The following is a 26899-nucleotide window of genomic DNA, read 5'->3' as shown; positions in this document are numbered from 1 at the left end:
GGGGTAATCCATCCATTTAATTCATAAATTTACAGTGCTCAGCATAATTGAGTACACCCCATTTTGAAAATGAATATTTTTATTCATTTCTCAATAAATACAGGAAATGTATTTTGGTGCATTTAAACAAAACATAATTATTAACCAGATATATTTATAAAAATAATATTTTAGTCAAAAACATATTAAGAAATCAGGGCCATAGTGGGACTCCTTTTCAGCCCTGGAGTTTCAAGCCTTAAGCCTGGTTTATACTTCTGCATGAAGTGATCAGCATTTCTGTTTTTCTGCAATAACACTTTTGAAACGCTAGCTGGCAGCGAGGTGTTTATGTTCCACTGTGTCGAGTTTCTTCGCTGATGTTTTGTTTTTTTCTGAACGCTTCCTTAATGTACAAGTAGCTCAAACTTGCTCGTTTTGAGGCAGGAACCGGCGGACGTGCAACAACTTTAACCAAGAGGTAAACACAAAACAAAACTTTCCATCCGGAGCTCCTTCATGGAACTCCACACTTGTAAACAATCACTCCATCAGGCTTGCGCAGCTATCGGTCCCGCCCAGACTCGTCAGTGCTACCCATCTGACCAATTACAGAGCTTGCGCTATGTGTCGTTGCGACGTGTAGTTACATTTTTTGAGAGGTGCGCATCAGTGACGCTGGTGGCCACGGCGTAAGGCTATGCGTCAATGCAGAAGTTTAAATCAGCCTTTAGACCGGCCTACCTCAGTTCACTACTGACTATATTAAATGAAGGTAATTTCCAATTCAGTTTCCAATGACACTATCACTTCTTTTTCAAGAAAACAGCTGCTTTAAAACTTCAAATGTTCCACAACCCTAACAGTATTATATGTCTTAACAAAAAATAAAAAAAATTTAAATTAGGTGAGTTTCAAATTCAGGTCGGCTGCATCATAATGCAATGTGCTGACCACTGGACCACAACTCCACAGTATTATTGTCTATTGATAATCCTTTTCTCCCCTTTTTAGATTTCTGATCAAGTTATGTCAGATTTAGTAATGTAGTGAAACATCTGATTTTCATTGAGCAGGTGTAATATTCATTAATATTAATTCATTATTCGAATTCTTATATTCACTAAGGTGCCACTGTTTGGGGTTGAATGATAGTTACGCTAGAATTAACCTACAGGCTGCATTTTACTCACAGGCCTGCGAAAAAACAAATAAAACGAGCGGAGCTGCAGCAAAATAATGAATAAAAAGAGTGAGGCTATGGTCAAATAAATAAATGAATGAAAAATGTGTGACTGCTGAGAGTGCAAGCAGCTAAGGACACCGGCCCTCACGCCCAAAAAACAGTCCGGCCCACCAGGAATTCTCCCGGTCCTCCCGATTAGCCAATCCCAACCTGTTGGAAAGTAAAAGAAAATACAATTAAATTCAAGCAAAATATAAAAATAAAAAATAACTACTAAACCTACTAAAATTCAACAAAATTTTTAAATTTTATTGCTTCTTTTTATTTTTCATTTTTTCCCATTTGTATTTATTTATTTTTTTTATAACATAAATTTGGCTGTACTAGTTTTTGGACCATTATCATATGTTATTTTGTTAAATAAGCTCCAGATGTGGCTTCAGCACTGACTACTCTTATGTATATGCACAAATATAATATTGTAACGCTTCCCTAAAAATATGAATTTAAAAGATAGATTTGTGAGGGGTGTACTTATATATTCTGAGCACTGTACGTAAACATTATTCTTTAACACAACTTTATTTTTGGAGAAAATATATTTGATACAATTTTAATAAAGAATCCCTGTCTATAAAATCTGCCTTTACTGCATGTTTTTTTCCAAAGAAAAAAATAGCAAAATCTTATTCAACCATTCGACACCTTTTAAAGTGACAAACTGTATTTAGCCGCAGATTAATAGAGATCACAGTCTTATTCTAACAAAGTGCCATAAACTGTGATGTGGCGATATGCTAATTATTTGACACTATATCTGAGACTGTGTATATTTGTACTTGCAGAAAGCACTCTGGCTGGTGTGTTTTGTGTGTGTTTGCGAGTGCAGGTGTGAGGTTGTTGAATGGAGTGTATACAGATGTCTCTTTTTTCGCAAAAGACCTCAGCAATTCCTTCACACTATCAACACATTTAGCGTTGTCCCATCAGCTATATGTCAACATATTCCCAACGTTCCTCCCCTAACAGCACTTCACAGCCCTCGCGATGCTTTCTCTCTCAGGTATACTGTGTTTTCACGGCCTCTTGTCAGCACTTAGAGTGAACTTCACAGCTGCACATGCTTATAAATACAGTCCCGGCACAAAAAAAAGAGCCTCCATTCAGCTGTCAGTCTTGTTATTTACGTCTCTCTCTTGAATCAGACCCGTTTCTTTTTGTTCGCTCTGTCTGACCTTCTAGTCCCATCCTTCCCTCAGTCTCTCATCTCCGTCCTGCCCTTCATTTTGCTGTCTTTACCTGTGACGTCTCGCATCAAACCCTCCTCTTTGTTCGTGTCTTCAATGGCAGAGCTCTATTATTCCCGCAGTGGTTTTCCCTCAAGGCGCACCGTCGCTCCCTGCAACTTTTCTAGAAGAAAGTGTTTTAAAGCTGCGCCTGTGCTTTACTTTTTCATGCTGGGCGTTTGATATGTTGAAGCTATGTTTTGTGCCCACAAACAGTCTACAACTTTTTTGCTTTGGGATCCATATTTTGGACTGGACATCATATGAGGACATGACACAATCTTAAAATAGATTTTAAAACGTATTTTTTGAGCTGTGTGTGTGTGTGTGTGTGTGTGTGTGTGTGTGTGTGTGTCGCTGGGGCACTTCAGATCCTTTTGGAAGGACATTTTATATCCAAGACTAAAAAAAGCATGTGCACTGCACAAGTTGAGCCCTATGTGTGCACGCAATGTTCACACAGCAAAGAAGGTCTGCAATTTTATCCGGAAAGGACCATTCACACATTCATTCCAAAATACCGGCAAATTCTGACATCATTAACCAGTAATGAGCTCTAAATGGCTGCGCTTGACGGGGGTAAGGCTTTTGTTGATGGTTTCACTTTCATTTAAAGCTTTAGCATTCATGCAGCTGCTTTGTCCCAGAGACATCCAAAGGCAGAAGTGCAAACCGCAGCTTAATGTTTACATATTTGACTACATTTCAAGTTTTGTGGGTGGATAAGTATTGTGAACAACTTTATAAGCATTACAATAAGTTTATCTTAAGCGTTTTATCTATAATTTTTTACAAAGTTGGCATTAAAAATTAGCAAAGAAACGTTATCTAACAGCTAGCAGCTAAATGTGACTTGAAAAACAACAGCACAGATGTGAATGTGTCTGAATGTTCTAATTGGCTGGAGCAGACATCTCACGTCAGCGTGTTTTAATCGTGAACGTGCTCTTTCCTGCAATTTCCTTCTGTGTTCACAGAGAGCAGAATTCCGCCGAATCACCGCTAATATTACAAATTCTCTTTCCAGAAAATTGCGAGATCGAATTTAACGGTATTTTCAAAAAGGGCCTATTCACACATGATCACTTTTTGGAAAATTTAATTTCCGGAAAGGTCTGTGTGTGTGAAAGGGGCTATACTACTTTTCACTAAAAATGATATTCATAAATATTACTAGGACAGACCCATATTATCAATATTTTATTTATTTATGATGATTATCAATAATATGAACTAATTTATTTATATATAGCGGTGAACATCATGGCTCCACACAAAACTGTATTATTTTATGAATTTAATTATTTTATGATTTTTTTTAATAATAATACTGTAATTATATTGTAATACAATTTAATTTGTATTATGTAAGCTGCGAGAAGAATTGGATGAAGGAAAAATGAATTAAATATTTTTTATAAAACATACAAAAAAGGCTAATCCACTATAGCAGGCAGGAACAAGCACAAGCAAGTAGCTTACAAAAATAATACCAGACACTGAACTTAGCAACAGAGGGACTTAAATGCACAAGGGAGTGGAGATCAACTAAATAGGGAACAGCTGGAGGGAATTAAAGTCAATGGAAATGATGAGTGGCAGGAAAACTGAACAAAGAGAACGCAAAACAGAAGTGACATGCGGCAGTTTCTTATTTAACTTTACTGTCATCATTGCTGTTATTATCATCATTAGTCATATCTTAAATTATCTTTGACATCCAAAAATGGGTTTACTGACACAAACTGTATTTTTTATTGAAAAACCTTAAGGCTTTTTAATGGCCTTAATCATTGTAGACTACAAACAAATTAAATATAGATGTGATTGGTTGCGGTGTAAAGGGCATCTGATGTGTAAAACAGATAGATAGGTTGGCAGTTTATTCCGCTGTGGCAACCCCGCATTATATATATTCATTGATTCATTTTCTTTTATAAATTTATAAAAGTTTAAAAAAAAAAAAAAACTTTAAAAGACTTTTATATATAAGAAATATTTTTCTACAATAATGACAATCAACTACACAATAAAATAATCAAGTACATTAAGAGGTGATGCAATATAAATTGTAAATAAAAAGAACGGAATTTGGGTTTTATTTTGCTATGCAAAATAAGTATACACTGGCTACAATAAAATACACTTATACCCAGTCCAATTTAAAAAGAGATTATTTTACTTTAAAAAAGTGAGTAAAGCCTTAAAAGTGACATGTTGAATCTGTTTTAACTTGAAATTATGTACATACATATCTCAGCAAAAATAAGTACACTATTTTGAAAATGAATATTATTATCAATAGACTTATTAAACTTGTATATTTTATCATTCATTCATTATTTTCTTGTCGGCTTAGTCCCTTTATTAATCCGGGGTCGCCACAGCGGAATGAGCCGCCAACTTTTCCAGCACATTTTTACACAGCGGATGCCAGGGCCGGAGTGGGACTCTTTTTCAGCCCTGGAGTTTCAAGCCTTAGACCGGCCCACCTCAGTTCACAACTGACTATATAAAATAAGGTCATTTCCAATTCAGTTTCTAATTACACTATCACGTTTTTTTTTTTTTTTTTTTTTTTTGAGAAAACAGCTGCTTTAGAACTTTAAATGTTTAAAAACCCTAACAGTATTAAATGTCTTAACAATAAAAATATAATAAAATAAAAAAAACATACTCAGACAAGGATCAAACCCGAGTCGGCGGCGTCGTAATCTAACGTGCTAATCACTGGACCACAACAGTTGTATATGAAGAACTGACTCATCTGAGTAATATCATCATTAACCTGTAGGCTGGTTATATATAAAAAGAGCAGAGCTGCGGGAAAATAATGAATAAGAAGACTGTAGTCAAGTAAGTAAATAAATTAATTTATAAAGTGTGACTGCTGAGAGCAACAGATTCTGGAGCTAGGGACACCGGCCCTCGCGGCCAAAAAACGGACCGGCCCACCGGGAATTCTCCCGGTCCTCCCGATTAGCCAATCCGGGCCTGGCGGATGCCCTTCCAGCTGCAACCCATTTCTGGGAAACACATTTACACACACACACTCATACACTACAGACAATTTAGCTTACACAACTCACCTGTACCGCATGTCTTTGGACTGTGGGGGAACCCGGAGCACCCAGAGGTAACCAACGTGAACGCAGAGAGAACATGCAAACTCCTCGAACCTGCGACCCAGCAACCTTTTTTCTGTGACAGCACTACCTACTACGCCACTGGGTCGCCATATATCGTGGTCACACTGCACTTTTCTCCCAATAGACTTCCGTTTAGACCACCAGCTCTGCACATTTTCAATGTCTCCTTAACCAAAAACACCCTTATTCAGATCCCCAGGGGCTCATATACAAAGACTTGCATTGAATTAATTCCAAAACATTGCGTACAGACAAAGCTGTAAATGTGCGTACGCAGTAAAATCAGATGTATGAAACACTGCATATGCGGAATCCCACGCATATTCTCTTTGTACATCCAAATTAACGTGAAATTGAGCGCACGTGCACAAGTGCAAAACCTCTCCCTGCCTCCTTCCCTGTATAAATATGGTAATGATTCCACTTTGGCAATACCAAACAAAAAAGCAATGGAAAAAGCAAGCAAGAGGAGAAACTTTACAGAATGTGAATTGGAGGAGCACTTATCAGGGGTAGACAGAAGAAAAACTGTTACTTGCAAGTTTGTTCTCCAGAATTAAGAAAAGAAGAAAAAAATAGAGTGGGAGAGTTTAGTTGACGCAATGAACGCAGTGGGGTCTGAACATCGCACTGTGAACAAATGAAAAAAGAAATGGTCCGATGTAAAGGTGCAGGTTAAGAGGAGAACAGTGGCGCACCGTCAAAGTGTGGACCGAACAGGCGGGAAAACGGGATGTTGAACTAACACGCTTTGAGGAGAGAGTTGCCTCAATTAGGGGCGACACTTTACTGTCTGGAGTAGTATCCGTGTTTGTGGGAGACACATGTATTAGAGGAACATTTTGTTAGGGTGGTATAGCAGCAACCCTCCGCTCTTATCAAGGCAGCACCACCTGCATTTCAGCTGCCAAATCACCTGCTCCACAACTGACAGAGTGCGAGAATGGGCATCAATGTATTTGTGCACTTGTTGAGGGGGTTTAACAGCCACATCTTTAATGGATAACCACAGTCTCCTGATATGCAGTTAAATAATTACGCTAAATAAAATAAAATTAAATTAAATCAAACTTAGTTGGAATAATATCTTTAAATCCATCACTCACCTGCCACCTTGGAGCCTCATTCCAACCATTGCTCTTTGTGAGGATCAATAAATCATGGGTTGACAGTATATTGTGAATATATATTGTGTCAATTTACCCATTTTATCAATAATAAATCAATAGCAATGTTTTTCACATGTGCTGGAGCAATACTTTGCAGTGTGCAATTTAACATAATTGCCTCTTGGAGTCGCCAATGGAATTAAAACTAACACACACACACACACAAGAAATACACATACGCCAGACATGAAGTTGGCATGGACCAATGCACATTCTCACATTCATTTCATCGTTACCAAATCCAAACATGAGCGGGAAACCTGGCGTACGCAAAGCTTTTGTGCGTACGTAGCATTGATACATGAGGTCCCAGCTCATTAGCAGAGACTGAAAGACTTAATGGATGTGACAAAAGAGACATTCAAAACATGTAGTGTTGGTGGTCCTCCAGGAACGTGGTTGAGAAACACTGCTATAGAAAATATGAATTTTAATTTAGACGAGTTTACTTTTTTGAGTTAGGTCAGCCAATCACTTTAAAAGCATCAGGTTTAGCCATCTTTTTAAAGCAAAGTCAACTAATCACTTTTCACAGTGACGCCTGTTCAAAAACTCATATTTTAGGTAAAGCCTTTCTTCTCTCTATCTTTATCTTATAATATTCACTTTTCTCTTTCAATGGTCAGCTGAAGCCTCTTTTGTAACACGACCAATTTCTCCCTCATCCTTTTGTTGATCTGCCACACTCCTGACACTCTCATAGCCGTTTCATTGGCCGCTGCGGTGAGTTTTATTGATTTGAAGTGTGCTTTCAGCATTATACGAGTGGAGAAACTCAATGCAAAGCTCATACGTCTGGAGTCCTCCATATGCGCTTGATTATAGCCTTTCATTCAGGCCTTCATCAGCAGTGCTATTATATGTGACCGAAACACCAAGCAGCTCCATAAAGCCGCGCACTCTTGCTTTCATTGCACGTTGTTGTCAGGGCATGATGTTATATTTCTGTATATTGTGAGATGATTGCATGTGCCGCCTGACCTAGATTTTAATATTGCCAAGAAGCATCTACTTACTGTATGCCTGTCAAACATGCAGGCAAAGTTAGATTGCCTTCCAAGCACTGAGAAAACTTTATTGTGAATTATGAAATCACACAAGGCTTGCTTTATTTTATGCTACACTGTGTTGGTTTAATTGTGGGTTTGAAATGTCTAAATGTCTAAACAAAAAAAGGGCCTTTTTCCCTCACTATCAGCAATGCAAGAAGTTTCTGAACAGTGGCGTGAGTTTTGATGTTTGTTGTTTTTCAGTGTTGCTTTCTGTCCTTTGGATGTTTTCTTTTAGTCTGAGGCTTTTGTGTTTGAAAAAGAGAGACTGGAAGATCACAGCGCTTCAGTCTGCACCTAAAATGGTCCAAAAAATGTGACTTTCATTTAAAATCTGGCTTTTGTTTGGAGTTTTTTTATTTCTCTGATATGTGCGCAGCAGTGTTTTTTTTTTTTTTTTTTTTTTTTTAAGAACATAAACACATGCAGTGTGGGACTTTGCAAACAAATGACTCAAATCTTTTATTAAAAGTCAGAAAAAAGTTACAATATGATGACAATGTTAACATAAAAGATGTTTTGTGTACCAATGACAGTGATGTAACATCTCTGTTGTCCTGAATTCACAAAAATACTGTATTTTTCAGGCCAATCATTATAATTGGCTTTTTACTTTGTGAGAAATGCTGTTCAACTGTAAATCTGAAATAAAATAAAAACTATAGGTGAGCATATTTCAATTTTTCAATCTAGATTAATCTCACTGTAATCTTGGAATTAATCTAGATTAAAATGGCTCATTTGAATTCTCCCAAAGGCATTCAGAATATGTGTGCTACCAAAATATTGACTAAAAGTAAGTCCGGTGGCACAATAGACCAGGGGCTCATCTCTGGTTTCCAAAATGCATCACAAACTGCATGAGAAACTGTTCTACTATGATAATGAAAATAAATGATGTTCAATAAGGTGTACTGTTTTTTCCGTTAAACATGAATTTTGAACTGTAGGCCTAAGCTCGAAACAGAGATTTTTTTTTATTACCTTAATCCGACTAAAGTCATAACTGAACTAAACAGAAATGAAATTAAGATGTGGAGTATGCATATATTAGCAGCATTATTGAAGTAAACACCACAATCAAACTATTACCTTCATGTAGGACTTTTCGCCATATTTTCCGACAAGATCCACACACGCAGCTGTCAGTAAAGTACCACGCACACACACACATCGCGAATTCTGAAGTTTTTTCTTTCAATACAGTGTACGTTAATAAATTCCATTACACTCTCACCAGTCCTTACTATTTGCGTCTAATAATTCAGTTTGACATGGGACATGAATGAAATGTTCATGAGTGATAGTGAAACTGCCGAACTGCAAGTCACCCAAAATTACAGGACTCTTACATGAAAGCACTTCACGTAAACACCTTAATTATATTATTTTCTATTAAGACAAATAACTAGATTACAGATGTCCATGTAAATGTAGTCAGTAGTGTCTTTGAAGTAAGTGAAAGATCCAGAAGGGCATCCTACTGATTTGATTCAGAAGGGCACTTTTTTGTCACATGGCTCAGCAGCCAGGTATACATTCGCGCTAAAATATCAAGGTGAATGTCATCATAACTTGCGTAGAATAGACCCAGCTCCCAACCCAACTTTGAAAATAGATTAACAATGTTTTTTTATCGCCCGATAAGAGTCTCACGTTAACGTAGCATGTTAAGGTTGATAACGGCCCAATGTTTCTTGAAGCTTTGAACTAAAACACAATGTTAAAGTACCTGGTATTGTTTGCATCTAAAATAACAATGCTCGTATTCTTTAAGTTGAGAAATTTTTGATGTAGAATTCAAAATACATATGTTTAGGAAGATGCTCAAAGTGCGCTTATTATGCATTATAAAAGGTCATATTGTGGGTTTGGGGGTCTCCAACAACATTCTGATATGCATGCAAGGTCAAAAACACTTTCATTGTCTTATAATATGCATTTATTTTTACCTAATTATCCCAACGACTGCCATGCGATTCGTTCAGCAATTCATTTGTTCTAAAACCCCTCCTTTGTGTGAGGCTAATCTGTTGTTATTGGTCCAATGACCCAGTCTGTATTGATTGGTCGACTTGATTCAGAGCAAGACAGAGAGAAATGCCCACCACGGTTATGAAGTCGCAAAACATGTGAGCCCAATGCAGGAATGCATTAAAGCAATGCAGTTAACGACAGCATATTACTTTTCTCTTGACCCTAACCCCAAGTAATAATTACTACACACATTCAGTATTAGTCCACACAGTGAAAAAAGTTTAACTATTTTGCACGTATGTGTAGTAACAGCTGATGGTGGCCACAAAGACAAACGGCAGATGATCACGAGTTCAGAGACTCATTTAACTTTAAATCAGTATTGGAAGAAGCATGGGTACATGGTTTTGGACGCATTATGTAAATAGCTCCATACTGATTTAATACATAGAGATACAGTAACAGCACTGATCTATAATAGATAAGGGAATACAAGCCACACAGAGTGATTACTTTACAACACACAACTAAATATATATTTTGCAAACTACAGAGAACGATGCAATAATTTTAATTAAACTTACATGTTATGATCCTGAGGAAGAAGAAACTGGTCCATATGAACTGCAACAGTTGCTGACAAAGTCCCATAGTCTTTGCTGATCCTTAATAACAAATGGCCGGTGAATCCCGGGTTGCAGGGTAGGATATTGTATCAATCATCAGTAAAATGACAGAAACAAATACAGCACTAGGTGGGCTATACTGAGGTATTGTTGTGAAAATGAACTTTAACAATTTATTCCCTATATTAACTTTATTAGCACTATATAAACACATCCAAATCTCCCTCTGTCAGTGATCATCATCTTTGTGTCACGATCAGTCCTGTGATTCCCCCACGCTCCGCTTATGTCTAAAGAGAAAGGCGCGTTCTTGTTTTACCGGATCCGGCACAACATATTTGGTGATGTCTCATATCAACATTGACGCGTTCAGGCAAAAGATCCGAGCACAACATGATTCATTCACTCAAGTTTAAAAAAAAGTTGCACTTTGTGATTTAAACCTCAGCTGGATGGTTTCATTCAATTAGAGCTGTGTTACACACTGCATGGAAGGTCATTTTCAAAAACTACAGTATATACTACTAAATATACTACAATTACACAATTTAGGCTTATATTTTAGACTCTTATTTTTCCATATGTTTTTGTTATGCTAAAATTATGTACTTCATCTTAAGGTTTCTGAAGTCCACTTAATTTGCCTATAGGTCTGCTCACTTAAAAATCTTTTGCCTCACTGCTACATTTAACTGAGAGCCATTGTTAGTTTTGAACCAGAAACCTAACGTAATGTTCATACAGTTTTTACAATAAATACATTTGACTGTTATTTTTGTCAACAATTTTTTTCCTTTCTTTTTTTTTTGTCTTTATAGAGCCAATCCATAATTTCATTTTAGAAGCCAGTAGCTTTTCTCGTAGCTTTTATTTTTGTCTGGAGCTCAGAGACCTTGCACGTCCTTCTCTTCTGTCTTGTCTTCTCGACTTCCTCCTGTTTACTCCTTGTTCATCTTTAATCTCTCCCATCCTGTGTTCCTGCCTAAAGTGCCCTGAAAACTCTGTAAGTTTCTTGCCTCCGAAATGACCATGGCCTTCTTTGCTGTAATTGCTGGAAATGCTAATTGGACTGTGAGCGCAATCCCCAGTGATGCATCTGGGATTTCCCAGAGTCTAGAGACCAAAATAACAAGCCAAAAAAAGCTTTTAAATTCCAATTGCCACTAGACATCTGGATGGCCTTGCCCTGAATGCATTTTCATAATTAATACAAAGTCTAGAGGAAGGTGCCTTTCCTTGATTGAAAGGTCCTTATGCATTCCCCTGGCTAAATATGCAATGGAAAGTGTAAACTTGGCATGCAAGGAAGATGACATTTGAAAAAGAGCATGCAATATTCATTTAAATTCAAAGTAAGGCCTTAACACAATTTCTCTGCAAAGCTTCCAGCTGAATATGAAGGACCTGGCGCCCTTTTGGAAGCTGCACACTTCTCGATTTGCCTGAACGTATGCGATATTTAGCTTTATTGTGCCTTTCAGAAATAATTTACCCCAAATTAAGCCTCCTGCCTTTCAGGAATTTCAAACTAACAAAACCCTCTACAATCCTAACTACCGCCTTTACAAAGCCCCCACAATCCTGCTGAAGACTGCATTGGTGAGGGAATGAATGCAGGTCCTGACTCAGCAGAAATCATTTTTAATGGAATGATTCTGCAAACAAAGACACTGGTAAATGTCTCAATGAGTCATTTATGTAAGAGAGTCGGTTTTCATTTGATTCATTCAAACAGCTGATTCATTCGAGAATTTTCTAAAATGCGCAATTGAATCATTGGTTCAGTCTATTCATTCATAACTCATTCAGAAAAGAATTATCACTGTGCTGGTCGCTTTCCTGCTGTTTCTTGATCGTTCTGTTAGCAAAATTGACAAAAAACAGGAAATATTTTGTCAAAAATATCAATTTCTTATTTACAGAGCTGTTGTATAAGATCAATATCACATTTTCACTCGTGATACAGAACAAAAAAGGCTCTTGTTTGGTATTGACCTTGCTGCTCAAGTCTATCATGTATAAATATGTGACAAAATCCTCATTCGGGTTCATTTTTGCCCCAGTATCTTGAATTTTAGAGTCATAAAACTGCATTCTACATCATGTTAGTACTAATTAACTATGAATATAACATGTGTGGCAGGAGTGTTAACTGGGTTAATATAAAAAAGAAAATAACTTTTAAGAAATAAATCACCCCAAATTAAACTAGACATTTCAATGAAACAAACTCCACCACAATGCAAACTACAGCCTCTACAAAGACCCATAAACCTGCACATATGATTTCATATGTTGTGAAATGATGTGCCTCACCCAAAAATTAAAATAGTTTTTAATTGTTTACCTTCATGTTGTTCCAAACCCCAGAAACCTTTGTTTGTCTTCAGAACACAAATTAAGATATTTTAGGTGAAATCTGAAAGTTTCCTCATCTTCCATAGACAGCAATGTTCCAGACTTGCTCAAATTCCAAAAACGTACCATAAACATCCTGAAACAGACTATATGCCTTCAGAGAAAGTTGTATGTGGGCGTCTGGGATAGGGCAGATGGTGGCACATTTACTTATAATATTGCCTCATTACAAACGTATGTGGTAAATTTCACAATATACAAGTTGAACTAAAAAGAAGTGCTGAATAAATTAAAAATATATCCCGCATTTTGTGTTCTGATGCACTGTAAACAGATAGCTGGCTAATACCTGCTCCTTAAAGCCCATCGCACATTGGACATGAACATGGCACAGCCAAATGGCTTCTACACTCCCTGTCTCTTTCATTTTTAAAATAAGAGTTCTATATATATATTAAGTTTAATATAGGTTTAGATAAAAATAAGGGGAAAATGATCATAGTTGTAATCACACTAGAAAATGTTGTGGCCAATCAAATGCAGCCTTGGGTGTGCATATTAATGATCCCGCGAGCAAAGTCATAGTCTTCTGATTTTAAGCTGTGTTCACACCAGAATAAATCTCGCTATTGGCATGTACATAGACGTGTAAACCTTTTGAGTTTACTCGCTTCATTCACGTTCAAATTCACTTTACAATAGATGCAGATTTGCATCATGGATAGGGCTTCTGTCTGTCCGGTGACTCTAGGTTTGTTGTTAAATGGCTAACATGGATTTTATTGAGAGAATAGCTGTGTTTATGTGCTTTAGGAAGGCTGATAAACAGCATTGATTTGTTTGGAGCTTTGAGTTCATCAACTCCCAGAAACTATACCTGGATGACGGAAGCTTTCAGTGGGGCTTCCAATTGAGCCAGGCTCAATTTGATGAACTGTTGTCCAATGTCGGCAAGGTGATTTTAGCACAGGACACCAACAATAGGCGCTACATCATAATTACTCCCCTACAAGAGCAAGCTCCTGATTGGTTAATGTGCTGCGAATGTCCGCTGAAGATCAGATTTTCCAACTTGAGTGATTCACGTGCCATCTTTGCATTGACTTAACATGTAAATCACTCGTGCTTGATGCTTTATCTGCGTCTGGTGTGAACGCAGCATCACACTCATGGGTTTAACACAATAATGAGGAAACAATGGTGTTTGAGGCTCATGGTATGCCATTTTCTATTGACTTTTATTAGCTATGTCTAGGTATATCCACATTTTCATTATATGGCTCCCATGATGATATGGGACCTATTATGCAAATATCACTTTTATAAGGTTTCAGCACAGTTGCGTGACAACAATGTAAATATCGCCAGCCTCCAATGGTACAAATGAAATCTATATTTTATAGTCTCACTTAAAAAAAAACAGTCTGAAGAAACAATAGTGACCATTAGTGACAACCTCTCCCATATTAGCCTAAGCAGCCCTGAGTGAGAAGCAGTCATCCGCCATTAGAGTTTTCGAGTTGTTCCTGCCGAAGATAATGTCAGCGATTAGGAGGCATTATAAATGTTGAGTTTATGTTGAGAAATGTTGAAAAAAAAGTTTCAGCGTAGTTTATCTTTTTATCTAATGTTGTCTTTACTTGATTACTGTTTCTTTCAATGTCTTTTTGTACTATCTATTTTTGTTACATTTATTGTAAAGGCGCTATATAAATAAAAATGTATTATTAATATTACTATTTCTTTCTGAGCCAGCTCTTTTGACATTTTCAGTTTTTCACAGAGATTATGTTCATCCTGTTTTTGAAACTGCAGCTATGCTGACACAATAGCATTTGTAGCTCCACCCACTCTTGAAAAGAGGGCTGAAAGCACAATCTCATTTGATTTTAAAGCGACAGTCAACACAATTTGGATCAAAGCCTAAAAGGGACAGTTTCAAAGAGTTATTAAAAAATATTTGTGGGCTATTTTTAAGCTGAAATGTCACATACACACTACATCAGAGACCTATTTTATATCTTGTAAAAAGAGGCATAATAGGTCTTCTTTAAGGTTAGTTACTGACGTCTACCCTATTTGATCACTTCCACATTTCTGGCCACACCTCTGCATTTAACAGTGAGCCATTTTCAGTTTAAAAAATATTATTGGTTATTATTTTTGACTGTGATACATAATTATTCCTCTATTTTCTGTAGTCTGATTATAAATAAGGATATATGTCTTATATAATCATAAACAAAATTTACCCTATAACCCAAGATTTTTCAGGAAAAGCAAAATCCACCACAATGCTAACAACCGGCTTCAATATAAAAAGCTCCACAATCCTGCTTTAGACTGTGGGAATGCATTGGGAATGAACGCAGGTCTGGACTGCAGAGACTCAGCAGATGTCTGTACGGTTAAGGCAGAGCATGTTTGGCTGTCATAAGGGACGGTGGCGTAACAAAGTGGGACCAGAGGTACAGTCGGCGACACAGTCTCAGCCGTCAGAGCACCGGCGCTGATGGAGAGCGGATCTGTCCGCTTATACACCATCTGCCTGTTTGCTCGGAGCCGCTGGCAGGCTCATCTGCTGGATGGAGACCCGAGGCCCAGGCGGACGGGTCCCATAGTGTCGCCCACGAACGCTTCTGATTGAACTATTTAGAGCAGGAACAGGCACAGAGTGTGTGTGTGCGTATGTGTGTGATTGTGATTTTAGCAAGAGAGACTAAAGCAGAGGTGGATGGTTTGCTGCTTGTTTTGCTTCATGGAAGAGTTGGTTTCACAGACAGTGCTTTGATTAGGAAAGGATGGGATGTTCTTTGAAGGGGTTTCGACTTGTGCAGTTGTTGAATGAAGGGAAATGGGGTCAGTGGTATAATGCTGTGGATTGTCAAAAGATACTTTTAAATAAAAATGGGTCTTTTGTGATGAGCGTTTTTTATGTTTTTACTATGTAAAATTGGCCGGGTATTAGGGCTACATGAAATCTGAAAAATTGGACATTGTGATATTTTGTTTTTATGCAATATATATTGCAATATAAATACAATTTCACCAGATAAGTAGAATTTGGAAACAATGGATTAATTTTCAATCTTTTTGCATGATTTTGTAGGGGAACAAATAATGCTTGAAATGTAATTTACAAATATTCACCTTATTCTCCGCGTATGAGCACGTATGAGCCATTTGAATTTTTTCATCTTTTTTGGCTTGAGACTTCCAGTCTCATTCACTTCCATTTATTTTTAGACATTAAAAACAGCTTGATGCTGCTGCTTGATGTTGCAAACTAATATTTTCTTATTATATGATTCTGCTTTGTCTGTATATTCATGCAAACACTTGTTTGTAGAGAAAGTAGTTTGACTGATTTTTTTTTCTTCTTCTTCTTATTTTCGTTTATTATTCCAAGTCATTTCTCCCATAGGCAAATATGTTGGAAGTTTTAAAACAATCACAAAAACAAGCGCACTTCCGCATTAAAGAATAAGGTCAATAAAAGTGTAATAAACCGTGATTTATGGTTTTTAGGGTATAGTCAAATCACATTCAGGTGCAGAAAGTGAAAAAAGCCAAACCTAAAATAACACTGCAAAGACTTTACTGTTTAAACAGTTGAATAAAAATATTTTTAATAAAATGTTGTGTCTGAATGCTTTTTGTGCTTTCAAATATGTGCAAACGATAAACTTTTACCTCATTAAGGTTAAACTCTGCAGTAACTCCATATACAGTTCAAGTCAGAATTATTAGCCCCCGTAAATTATTAGACCGCTTGTTTATTTTTTTTCCCAATTTCTGTTTAACGGAGAAAAGATTTTTTCAACACATTTCTAAACATCATAGTTTTAATAACTCATTTCTTATAACTGCTTTATCATCTTTTGTTTTCCATGATGACAGTACATAATATTTGACTAGATAATTTTGAAAGTACTTCTATTTTATCAGCTTAAAGTGACAGTTAAAGGCTTAACTAGGTTAATTAGGTTAACTAGGCAGGTTAGGGTAATTAGGAATGTTATTGTATAACGAGGGTTTGTTCTGTAGACTATCGAGAAAAAATCTAGCTTAAAGGGGCTAATAATTTTGACCTTAAAAGGTTTCATAAAAAATAAAAACTGCTTTTATTCTAGCTGTATATAACTATATATATAGGAGTTGAGCCACAATTCAAAATAAATATATGTAACTATACAACTATACAATCCTAAACTTTACAATCCCAACTCAATATTGCAGATCCTGTGACTCTTGCGAATGTGCACATTGCTATCGATGCTGAAATGATATATTGTTTAGCCCTACTAGGTATCATAATGGAGAAAAATGTTGTTAAAAAAATAAAAGAATATATAAAATAATGTTTATTTTAAAGGTACCAACAATTTTGTCTTTGTCTGTAGGTGTTTTAATTACTTTAATACCATATACCAGACACCAAAGTCTCAAACACAATGTTTCATTACACTTTTTTGCTTAATATTCTTGTTCATTGGTTATACTGTACATTGTCATTCATTGCCATTACTGTAATGTGAGCTTATGTGTGCTGTTTGTATAGTTTCATAAATCAATTCCTCTAACTCATAGTGTCATTTACCATACCTGCACTCTGCACTCATAAATAATCAGAGGTCGTTGTTAATGCATTATGCAGGTAAGATCAATGCAGTGGTTAATGTTCAGAGGTACAAATGGTTTATTTTTTTGCCGTGGTTCATTAGCTTGCCATGTTCATTGTTCTGCTATTTCTTTTTCCTCCGTTAATTATCTTTTTCTCATTTAACTAATAAAAAACAATAATAATACCAAGACAAATATTATTAAGATCATTATCAACATTAGTATCTCAAGCTGTTATAGAGCTAATTAGCTAATTCAGGCAAGTGAATCTGATGTTAGAAACATTTTAGTAACGAGCCATAATAAAGGTTGAGGTGTAATTTAATCATTAAAATGTTAAGACTCTTTCCCCCATCTCAGATTTAATATGCAGAGATAATCGTAAGCCATTCTTAGTCTGAATCTACTGAAAACTGGAAACAAGCTGACAGAACAATGCTTTGTTTTAACATCCCAACATGGGAACAAAGCCTCTGCCATTGGCATGAGTTTGGGGTGGATCTATCTGTTTGGCTGACCAACAGCAGACAGGGAGTGTTGAGAAAACCTGTCTGAAAACTGTCAGTATTTTCTAAATCATTTATAAAAGCTTCACCTTTTACTGCATGACAGCTGAAATGTAACATCGTTTTACAATTACAGAATAACTTCCTGGATCTATATATTGCACTTTTTGGACGCATGATTTGCAATATATGGAAATGCATTCTGCAATGATTTCTCAAACATCTTTCTTTGGTTTATTGTTTAGAGAAGTATGTCTTGACATATAACATTTTAAAGTAATTTTACCTAGTTAAATTTTTTTACACATTTTATAGATTTAACTTCACCTGGCAGATTGAATAATAAAATTGAATTCAACTGGGACCAATCTTACATTTAATGGCAGTCAAAAATTAGGAGGTCCAAAAGTAAGACAGGTTTAAATATATAAATTTTTGTTCTTAAATGTTCAGGTTTTGAATGACATAAAGAACAGTAATATATAGTGTCTCAAAAAAAAACAAAAAACAATAATATATACAATATAATATAATAACAATATAATAAGACTGCTTATCGTACTACATAAATAAGAATCACTAAATTTCGTACATGAATAACAGCACAATTTGTGCATTAGAATAATCTTTTTATTTATTTTCCTTGATGAAGTAATGATGGCATAGTGATGACGGGGGGTTTTGCTGCTTATGGTTTCAATAAAAATGGTGTTTTCGATCAAAGGTTTACGAGAACTGAAAGGCTACAGTGCTTTACGTTTTCTTCATGAATTTCCAACTAAAACTGGACTAAAGGTGGGTTGCATTACTTGGTGAAAATTGATCGCATTGGATCCGTATGTCATGTGGCGGGGAGTGGTCATCAGACATGTATAAAGTACTAGAGACGCAGACTTAAGTAAAAGTACAAGTGCTCTATCAAAAAAGCGACTTGAATAGAAGTTGAAGTGCTCTTTAACCCCTAGGGGTCGGAGACCACGTATACGTGTTCTGACAAGTTTTCACCTCATAACCCTGAAATGAACGTAAATTACACTTCCAGTTTTGATTGTACAGAAAAGATCAATACATCAATTGAATCTGTTAGGTGTCTAGTTTTTATTGTTTTATACACTCACAATGACAACAAACATGTCTGCTTTTGAAAAATAAAGATAACAAACAGTGTAGGCAATCTGACTTTTCTCTCTCCGTGAACTGTTTTTAGAAATGCGTCAGTAAAAGTACAAGTATTTTATAATGTAGTTATTAAAGAAAGCAGTCAAAAGACATCATATTGTTTTGTTTACTTTAAATATCATTTTTGGGGGCACGTGATTAAGCAGAATGAAAAGAAGCATGGCTTACAATACTGTTTTTCTCTAGAGCCACAGATCTAACAGATTCCACTCAATCCGCTGTTGAAACCCATTTTCGGATCGCAAATTACCGGTTGTAAACGATGTAAACGGAAGTTCTAAACATTCTACCGAAAGACTCTGGTCAGTATGGCGCCCTCCATGCAGCAGCCAAGAAAAAGGTCTATAATTGTAACGAGTGGGTGTGAATCTACACTGGTCTCACGGTTTGGTTCGGTTACGATTATCATTGACGATGTTTTCCATACCTAATTAGATTTTTTCTTCACAGCACAATATTTTTTTTTACTAAAATCTAAAAATATATTTGTATTTATATATTATTTTATAATACAACTTTGTTCTTTAATACAGTAGTAAGATATATGAACTGTACCCTTAATTTGACCTGCTCAAAGAAAACACTCTTTCTGAATGTATTAAACAAAACTCTAATACATGCACAAAAAACAACATGAGCATTTATAGCAAATAAACTAATGTAAATATTATCCTGCTTGCTTTTTGAGCGTTGACAGGCGAGGTCTCTATGATTGGTTATTGTCTTCCCCTGCTTAACAGAAAGGCCTGCGATCAGCTTCAGAAATGGAAGCGCTGTTCACCGATGGCGGGAAGAACAGACAGAAATAACAGAACAGAATTATTTGCTTGGATTTTTGGAGACTTTGTAGGTGTATAAATAAAAAAGTGAATAAACGTTATTTTAAGATTTGGATTTTATAAATGTATAACTAATTAAAAGCCTAAGAGGGAAAAAAGTTTGTGTTTTGAAATAGATTATGATGGTCAAAGCCACTTTAATTACATCTGTCAGGTAGAATAAAGGAAGAAAAAGGCTTTATTGAAGTAAAATACTTCTAACAAATGGCATTTGTAGGTTTCGATTAATTTTTTTTTTATTTAAAGCATTTTTTTATTATTATAATTTTAGTTTTTCTCTACTTAGACACACTACAGTATGGAATGACTGCTTTAATTTCATGACATCAATATTTGCCTTTTATCTTTTATTGTAATTTACCCGCCGTGAACTTCAAGCGCTTTGCATGTACAAATCCAAGCCAGTTTCACATGCAATTTACTCCAACTCGTAATCTCTCTTTACAAGTGCAAAAATTTCTCCAGTCTATTTGGGATTTTCAGACCCCACGTTTCCTTTCACAGTGGGAGAAAAACAGCACACAGAAAAGCCTGGTCAAAATGTGTCGATTTTTCAGTCTCTTTCCAAACCGGGCGACTACATGAAACATTGATGTTGCCTAATTCCTTGGCAGAAAGCTTTGAGTGGTAATAACGTGTTTCTTTCTGCTCTGCCGTGCCTGACCAGCGACAGGAAGACTGCAGGCCATAATTATCCTGTTTGTTCACAGGCCGACGGTTTTTATTATTTAAATCTCTTTGGGCGAGAAAGAGAGCTGGGAGGCGCAAGTCTCTACCATTTTCTTGTCATGTTGTGTTCGTCAGCGTTAATGTCCCTCTCTGTAATTTGTCGCCGTTTTGTCCTCTTTACGCTGCTGAATGAAGGTAAGCATGCATTTCCCTGAGTGAGGGAAGCGACGCTTTGGTGTAAAAGTTGAAAATTGAGTAAACTGTTGGATCTCGCAGCAATGGAAGACCAGCAGTCAGGCTGGGGAATAAAATCTAGTGTGCTTCAGAAACTAACAGGCTGTTTTGCCGTACAAGCAGCCCCCATGGGGAGTAATTGTGGGAAGTCCGGCCCAGTGCTCATTCAACTCTTCTGTTTCTATTCACCGTGGTGTTCAGATCTTGCACAGAGCGTGCCTTATATATTCTCTGCGTCATTACTTTGCTCTTGAAATGGTTGAAATGCTACATACATTGAACCATTTCATCATTTCTACACACCTCGTGAGGCAGTCAATAACCTCGGCAGACTAACATCTACTGCTTGGTGCAATTTTGATTACTCTCTTGCCAAGAAAGACCTGCTCTTCTGATGAATGTATGTTTAATATTTAATTTGTTGGTATGTGAAAGAGATGTGCACATGTGTCATTACTTTTCGCATATGTGCTCAAAAACAAGTGAGCTGCTTACAGACAGGATTTTGAGACATTGTATGCATTAGAAGCATTTAATACATGTTTATTACATTTTTAATTAAATAGTTTATTATGTGGGAATGTGAAGTGTGTTAAGGATATATAATAGCACAGAGGAGAGAGAAATCACAAGAGATCAAATACTTTTCGATTACCCTTTAATCTGTGCAACATGAAACAGAAAATTTAGAATACATCCAATGGAAACATGCTAATTTTGCAAAAAAAAAAAATCCCATATAACACAAATACATTTTAACACTTACAGTATATGAGGTGGTTGTTCTGCAATTCCAGAAAAGTAGCATTTCACAAAAATAACTTAAAATTAGTTCACAGTTACAGGTCACCTGCGGCATAAGAAAAAAATATATATATATCAGTCTTTAAAAATTTCTTCTTCAATCTTTAAAACGCTCCACTTCTTTAAAAAGAGGCTCATTTTACAACTCCCTAGAGTTAAACGGTTGAGTGCTTTAAACCAATTCTTTAAAATCTATTCAGCTGATCTCAGGGTCTTGCAGAAGCACTATTAGCTTAGCATAATCATTGAATTACTCAAAAATGACCAAAGAGTTTTAATAATTTTTCAAGTATTCCCAAAGGTAATAAACTAGCAGACACTAAGACAAAAAGTTGACTCGATCATCTAAATAGTCTGAATCCATAGTTCTTTTGTAAAATTGCATATAACCTCTAAAACACCTCATACATGGCTGCTCACAAGGTTTATTAAATGTATAACTTTGTTATTAGAAACACTCACTTACTTTCCTTCAGATTAGACCAGGGATCGCCACAGTAAGTGGAAAGAACCGCCAAATACTCTGGCATATGTTTTTATGCAGCGCATGCCCTTTCAATCCCATCTTAGCACTGTGGGGAAAAAACATAGTGGGTACAGAAATTATTCAGAAAAGTATTACAATGTTTTACTCTTATATTGTTATATTGCAGCCATTTGCTGAAATCATTTAAATACTTCTCATTAATGTACACACAGCACCACATTTTAACAGAAAAGAACACAGAATTGTTGACATTTTTGCACATTCATTAAAAAAGAAATACTGAACTATCACATTCAGACCCTTTGCTTAGTATTTAGTTCAAGCACCTTTTTATCTGTTACAGCCATAAGTCTTTTTGGCAAAGATGCCACAAGTTTTCACACCTTGATTTGGGGATCCTCTGTCATTCCTCCATGCAAATCCTCTCCAGTTTTGTCAGGTTGGATGTACACGTTGGTGAACAGCCATTTTAGGTCTCTCTAAAGATGCTCAATTGGGTTTAAATCAGAACTCTGGCTGGACCATTCAAGAACAGTCAAAGAGTTGTTGCGAAGTCCCCCTTTATCATTTTAGCTGTGTGTTTAGTGTCCTTGTCCAAGATTAACCTTTGGCCCACTCTGAGGTCCTGACCACTCTGGAGGTTATCCCTGTACTTGGCTGCATTCATATTTCCCCCGATTGCAACCGGTCATCCTGTCCCTGCAGCTAAAAAACACATTCACAGCATGATGCTGCCACCATGCTTCACTGTTGGGACTGTATTGGACAGATGATGAGGGGTGCCTGTTTTTTTTTTCACACATACTACTTAAAATTAAGGCCAAAAAGTCATCAGACCAGAGATTTTTATCTCTCACCATCTTGGAGTTCTTCAGATGTTTTTAGCAAACATTTAGGCTTTCATTTGCCAAGCCATAAAGCCCCAACTGATCGAGGGTTGCAGTGATGGTTGACTTTCTACATCTTTCTCCCATCTTCCGAATGCATCTCTGAAGCTTAGCCACAGTGATCCTTGGGTTTTTCTCTTACTGATAGCTCAGTTTGGCCAGATGGCCGGCCCAGCTCTAAGAAGAGTTCTGGTTGACCCGAACATCTTCCATTTGAGGATTAGAGCGGCCACTGTGCTCGCACACCAGAAAGAGCATCACGCCATGCAGCGTCATGCATTTCAGAATACTAAACATAGGTTTCTATCAGGGTACACACACCACCCAGCCACGACTCTGAACACTGTTCATATTTCTGCTGCGCCACAGAGCACCATCTAAATAGTTTCATGTTAAATATCATGCGAATGTGTGCGTGTGCGATACTTTTAACTGTCATGTGCGCACCATGTCACGGCGCCGAGCAATGCATCCGGTGTGTGACCTGCTTTAGGAACCTTAAAAGACCATGAAACCCCCTTGTTTCAGCAGGGTGTTTTCACACCTCTACTTTGGAAAAAGTCAGGAAAGTGGGCGTGTCCAGCTCTGTTTGGAGGGAGTGTCAGGAGCAAAAGAGGGAGGGTCTGTAAAAAATGTGCATAAAAATAGGAGTGTCCGTTTGGGCGCGCACTGATTTTCACAGAGTCAAAACACACACACAGGGGAGAAAGACAGTAACTGTGTTTACATGGACATCAGTAATCGAATTATTTGACAAATTATTAAATGGTGGATTTTAACTGCAGTTTGGTCCTTTCATTCAGGGAATTCATTCATGCCTCTCGTGACAAATAAGATATTCGATTCAAGGAACTGCTCTAAGCGTGTATTTTTCATGCAATGTTTGTTACCACACAGCGAATGAGAGAAAAAAACCCTCAGCATTTCCCGGAAACTTAGATGCACATGGCAGGTTGCGTCAGAAAGCCGTGTGTGTTATTCCTGTCACAAAATGCGTTGAAAATCCTACACAACGGTAAGTTTGATTGTGGTGCTAACATATTTACACTTGGTGTAATACTTAGTTCAACATAAATTTGCCGTCTGAATAAACAAAGAGCACTGGTCGCTCACTTAACAAATCTGTAGAGACAGGACAATCAACACCAAATTAGAGCCTTTATTAAGAGGAGACGAGCAGCAAATCCGGATTTCACCATTTCCTGATAAGAAAAGCTCACAGGTAAAAAAAATTTCCTTAGACACGTATTGTTGTCGAGCGTCACGTGCACTGTAATCCACACGTGAGTCCAGCTGCGCTCTCATAGAGGGAAAATGAAAACAAAACCTTCATTGCAGCAAATTATAAAAGCAACACTGCACGCTTGTTTTAGCAACATAACGTGGCGTCTCTCTGCCGTCAGAACACTGTAACAGGTAAAAATGTCTTCAGGTAAAAAGGTCTTCATGCATATTAATGAAGATGCACAAAAGAGCGCGCTGATTGGTTTGAACCAAGTCTTACTTATATAGGCCCACACGGAATCTGCGCGCGCAGAATTTTGCAGATTTTTAAATGTGTAAAGCTAAATTGATTCAGTTTTTATTCAGTAATTGATTACTTTTTATTTCATATGTTAAGGTTTTAGTTTTGATACACTGCTGGATACTTCCAAAATAATTCCGCAGAAATCTGCAGATTTTTACCAAAATTCTCCGCAGAAATGGCAAAAAACATCCGCAGATTCCGTCTGGCCCTACTCATGCATTAATGCAGCACACTCAGAGACGTAATAAGGCACTCCCAGGTACAGACGTCCAGTCTACACACTGGAATACACGCTAAGATCTCATGGCCATGACGCAGCTTCAAAAATTAGTTTCAAACCGGAAGTACGAATTTACTCGAAATAACGCAAAAACAACCAATTTTCACCTTTTAGTGAAATATATGTTAATATATTATATAGTGTTTTTAGCAGCATGGGACACATATATGACTGTCAACAGCTCAAAAAATGAGTTTTGGTGTTTCGTGACCCTTTAAATGCAGCAGAATTTTTTTGTAACCTTTGCGAGATCTGCCTTGCCACAATTCTGTCTCTGCAGTTCCTTTGACCTCATGATTCTCATTTGCTATGACATGCATTGTGAGTTGTGAGGTCTTATATGGACAGGTGTGTTACTTTCCTAATCAAGTCAGTATAAGCAAACACAGTTTGGACTCAAATTAAGGTGTGGAACCATCTCAAGGATGATCAGAAGAAATGCTAGTTAAATATATGAGTGTCTCAGCAAAGGATCTGAATACTTAGGACTATGTGACATTTCAGTTTTACTTTTAAAATAAATCTGCAAAAATTTCAAAAATTCTGTGTTTTTCTGTCATTATGGGGTGCTGTGTGTACATTAATGAGGAAAAAATGTCTCAAGGAAGAAATTAAATGATTTAGCTATTTTAGCTAAGATTTTATTCTATGTTTTATTCAATATCTTAAGTACATATTAATCAAAATAACTGTTATTTTATTTCAAAATATATCTGTAACACAGAATGGCAGTATAACAACTGCCTTTGTATTTTGACATTGTTTTAAATGTTATTTAGACACCTTGCATTTAGTATACTGTTTAAATAAAATCACTTGTGTAAATGCACATGTTAAGTATTGTATGCCTATTAGACCATCATGTCAATATATCAAATTATTAATAATAATAATAATAATAATCCACTTCTGTCACTTTTAAGATATCATAAGATAAGATAATGCCACCCTATAAGTCAACTCCGAGTCAATGTACACTATTAAGCATAGCTGGGAGTTAATGCTTATCTAAAAACTGAAATACAGTGTAAGTTGAACCCATAAAATGTGCTGTCCCAAAAAAACAAACAGACTCGGTGTATTGTTTACAGCTAAACAGTATGAAATTGCCTCTCTTATTTGTATTCAGAATAGCAACATGAAAGCGAGTGTCTTTTAGGCAAAGAGAGGGAAAATATACTCAAATATTTACTGCACTGCGGTTGCCATCAGCTCTTGTTGCTAGGGAACTATATGAGTGTATTTTATAAAAGAAACATAGCTTTAACCAAAGCTGCTAAGTGTGACACCTTCGATAAATAAAGGCAGTTATATTTTGTCACGCCCACACACGAGCAACTTCAAAATATGATAAATTATTTTGTAAAACAAACTTCCACGCGACACTTTCCACCAATTTCCCCCTTAATATGGTGTTATTAATCTTTAATAATCTCATACCTATAGCCTGCCAGAGCTCACGCGGTTTATCCCCCGTTTTCGGATATGAAGATCACTGTTAAATAAGATTAAACGTTTGTATTACAGTTTTTCTGCTAAGCACTACTACTATAAGCAATATAGGCAATATGCGCTGCGGTTTTCTGACCTGGAGTGATTTATTTCATGCTGATTGCCGTGTAAATCTTTAAGTTGTCAGACGCACTTGATGCAGTCAAAATGCTCAATGCAAATGGAGGAGCAACAGGATTTCTGCCCTCACACGGTCAACCTGCTTACACTGCCATCAAGCGATTCATGATGGAACTGCAGGTGTGTTTATAACTGAAAATTCAAGTATCCTGGTGTTGATAGAGATTTGTTCAGTGGATTTATTTTATCTCCCAAATATATTCAAGCAAATGGCTGACGTCTTTTTTTTTTAAATCCTATTAAAATAGCATAAACTTTAAAGTTATAGTATACATTTGAAGTCAGACTTATTAGCCCCCCTGAATTATTAGCCCCGGCCCCTTTATTTTTTCCCCAACTTCTGTTTAAAGGAGATATTTTTTTAAGCACATTTCTAAACATAATAGTTTTAATAACTCATTTCTAATAGCTGTTTTATTTTTATCTTTGCCATTATGACACTAAATAATATT

The 26899-nt window shown here is 36.6% G+C and overlaps 1 long non-coding RNA gene across 7 annotated transcripts; it reads right to left on the bottom strand.

Moving 5' to 3' along the window:
* Positions 1-26490, bottom strand: LOC103911739 (uncharacterized). 7 transcript variants are annotated; one of them, XR_012386263.1, is made up of 6 exons: positions 26404-26489; positions 26256-26310; positions 22100-22205; positions 21596-21679; positions 10380-10460; positions 1-1375 (listed from the first exon to the last, which is right to left on the bottom strand). It is a non-coding gene; the product is annotated as an uncharacterized lncRNA (long non-coding RNA). The 7 variants fall into 7 exon arrangements; XR_012386267.1 differs by lacking the exon at positions 26256-26310 and having other exon boundaries at positions 26404-26490; XR_012386268.1 differs by lacking the exons at positions 1-1375; positions 26256-26310; positions 26404-26489 and adding an exon at positions 22504-25645 and having other exon boundaries at positions 8228-10460.
* Between the last annotated feature and the right edge of the window lie 409 nt (positions 26491-26899).

This window comes from Danio rerio, chromosome 10, assembly GCF_049306965.1.
Source record: "Danio rerio strain Tuebingen ecotype United States chromosome 10, GRCz12tu, whole genome shotgun sequence".
NCBI lineage: Eukaryota > Metazoa > Chordata > Actinopteri > Cypriniformes > Danionidae > Danio > Danio rerio.
Note: the sequence above shows the minus strand (reverse complement) of the source record. Positions and strands in the feature narration are given on the sequence as shown.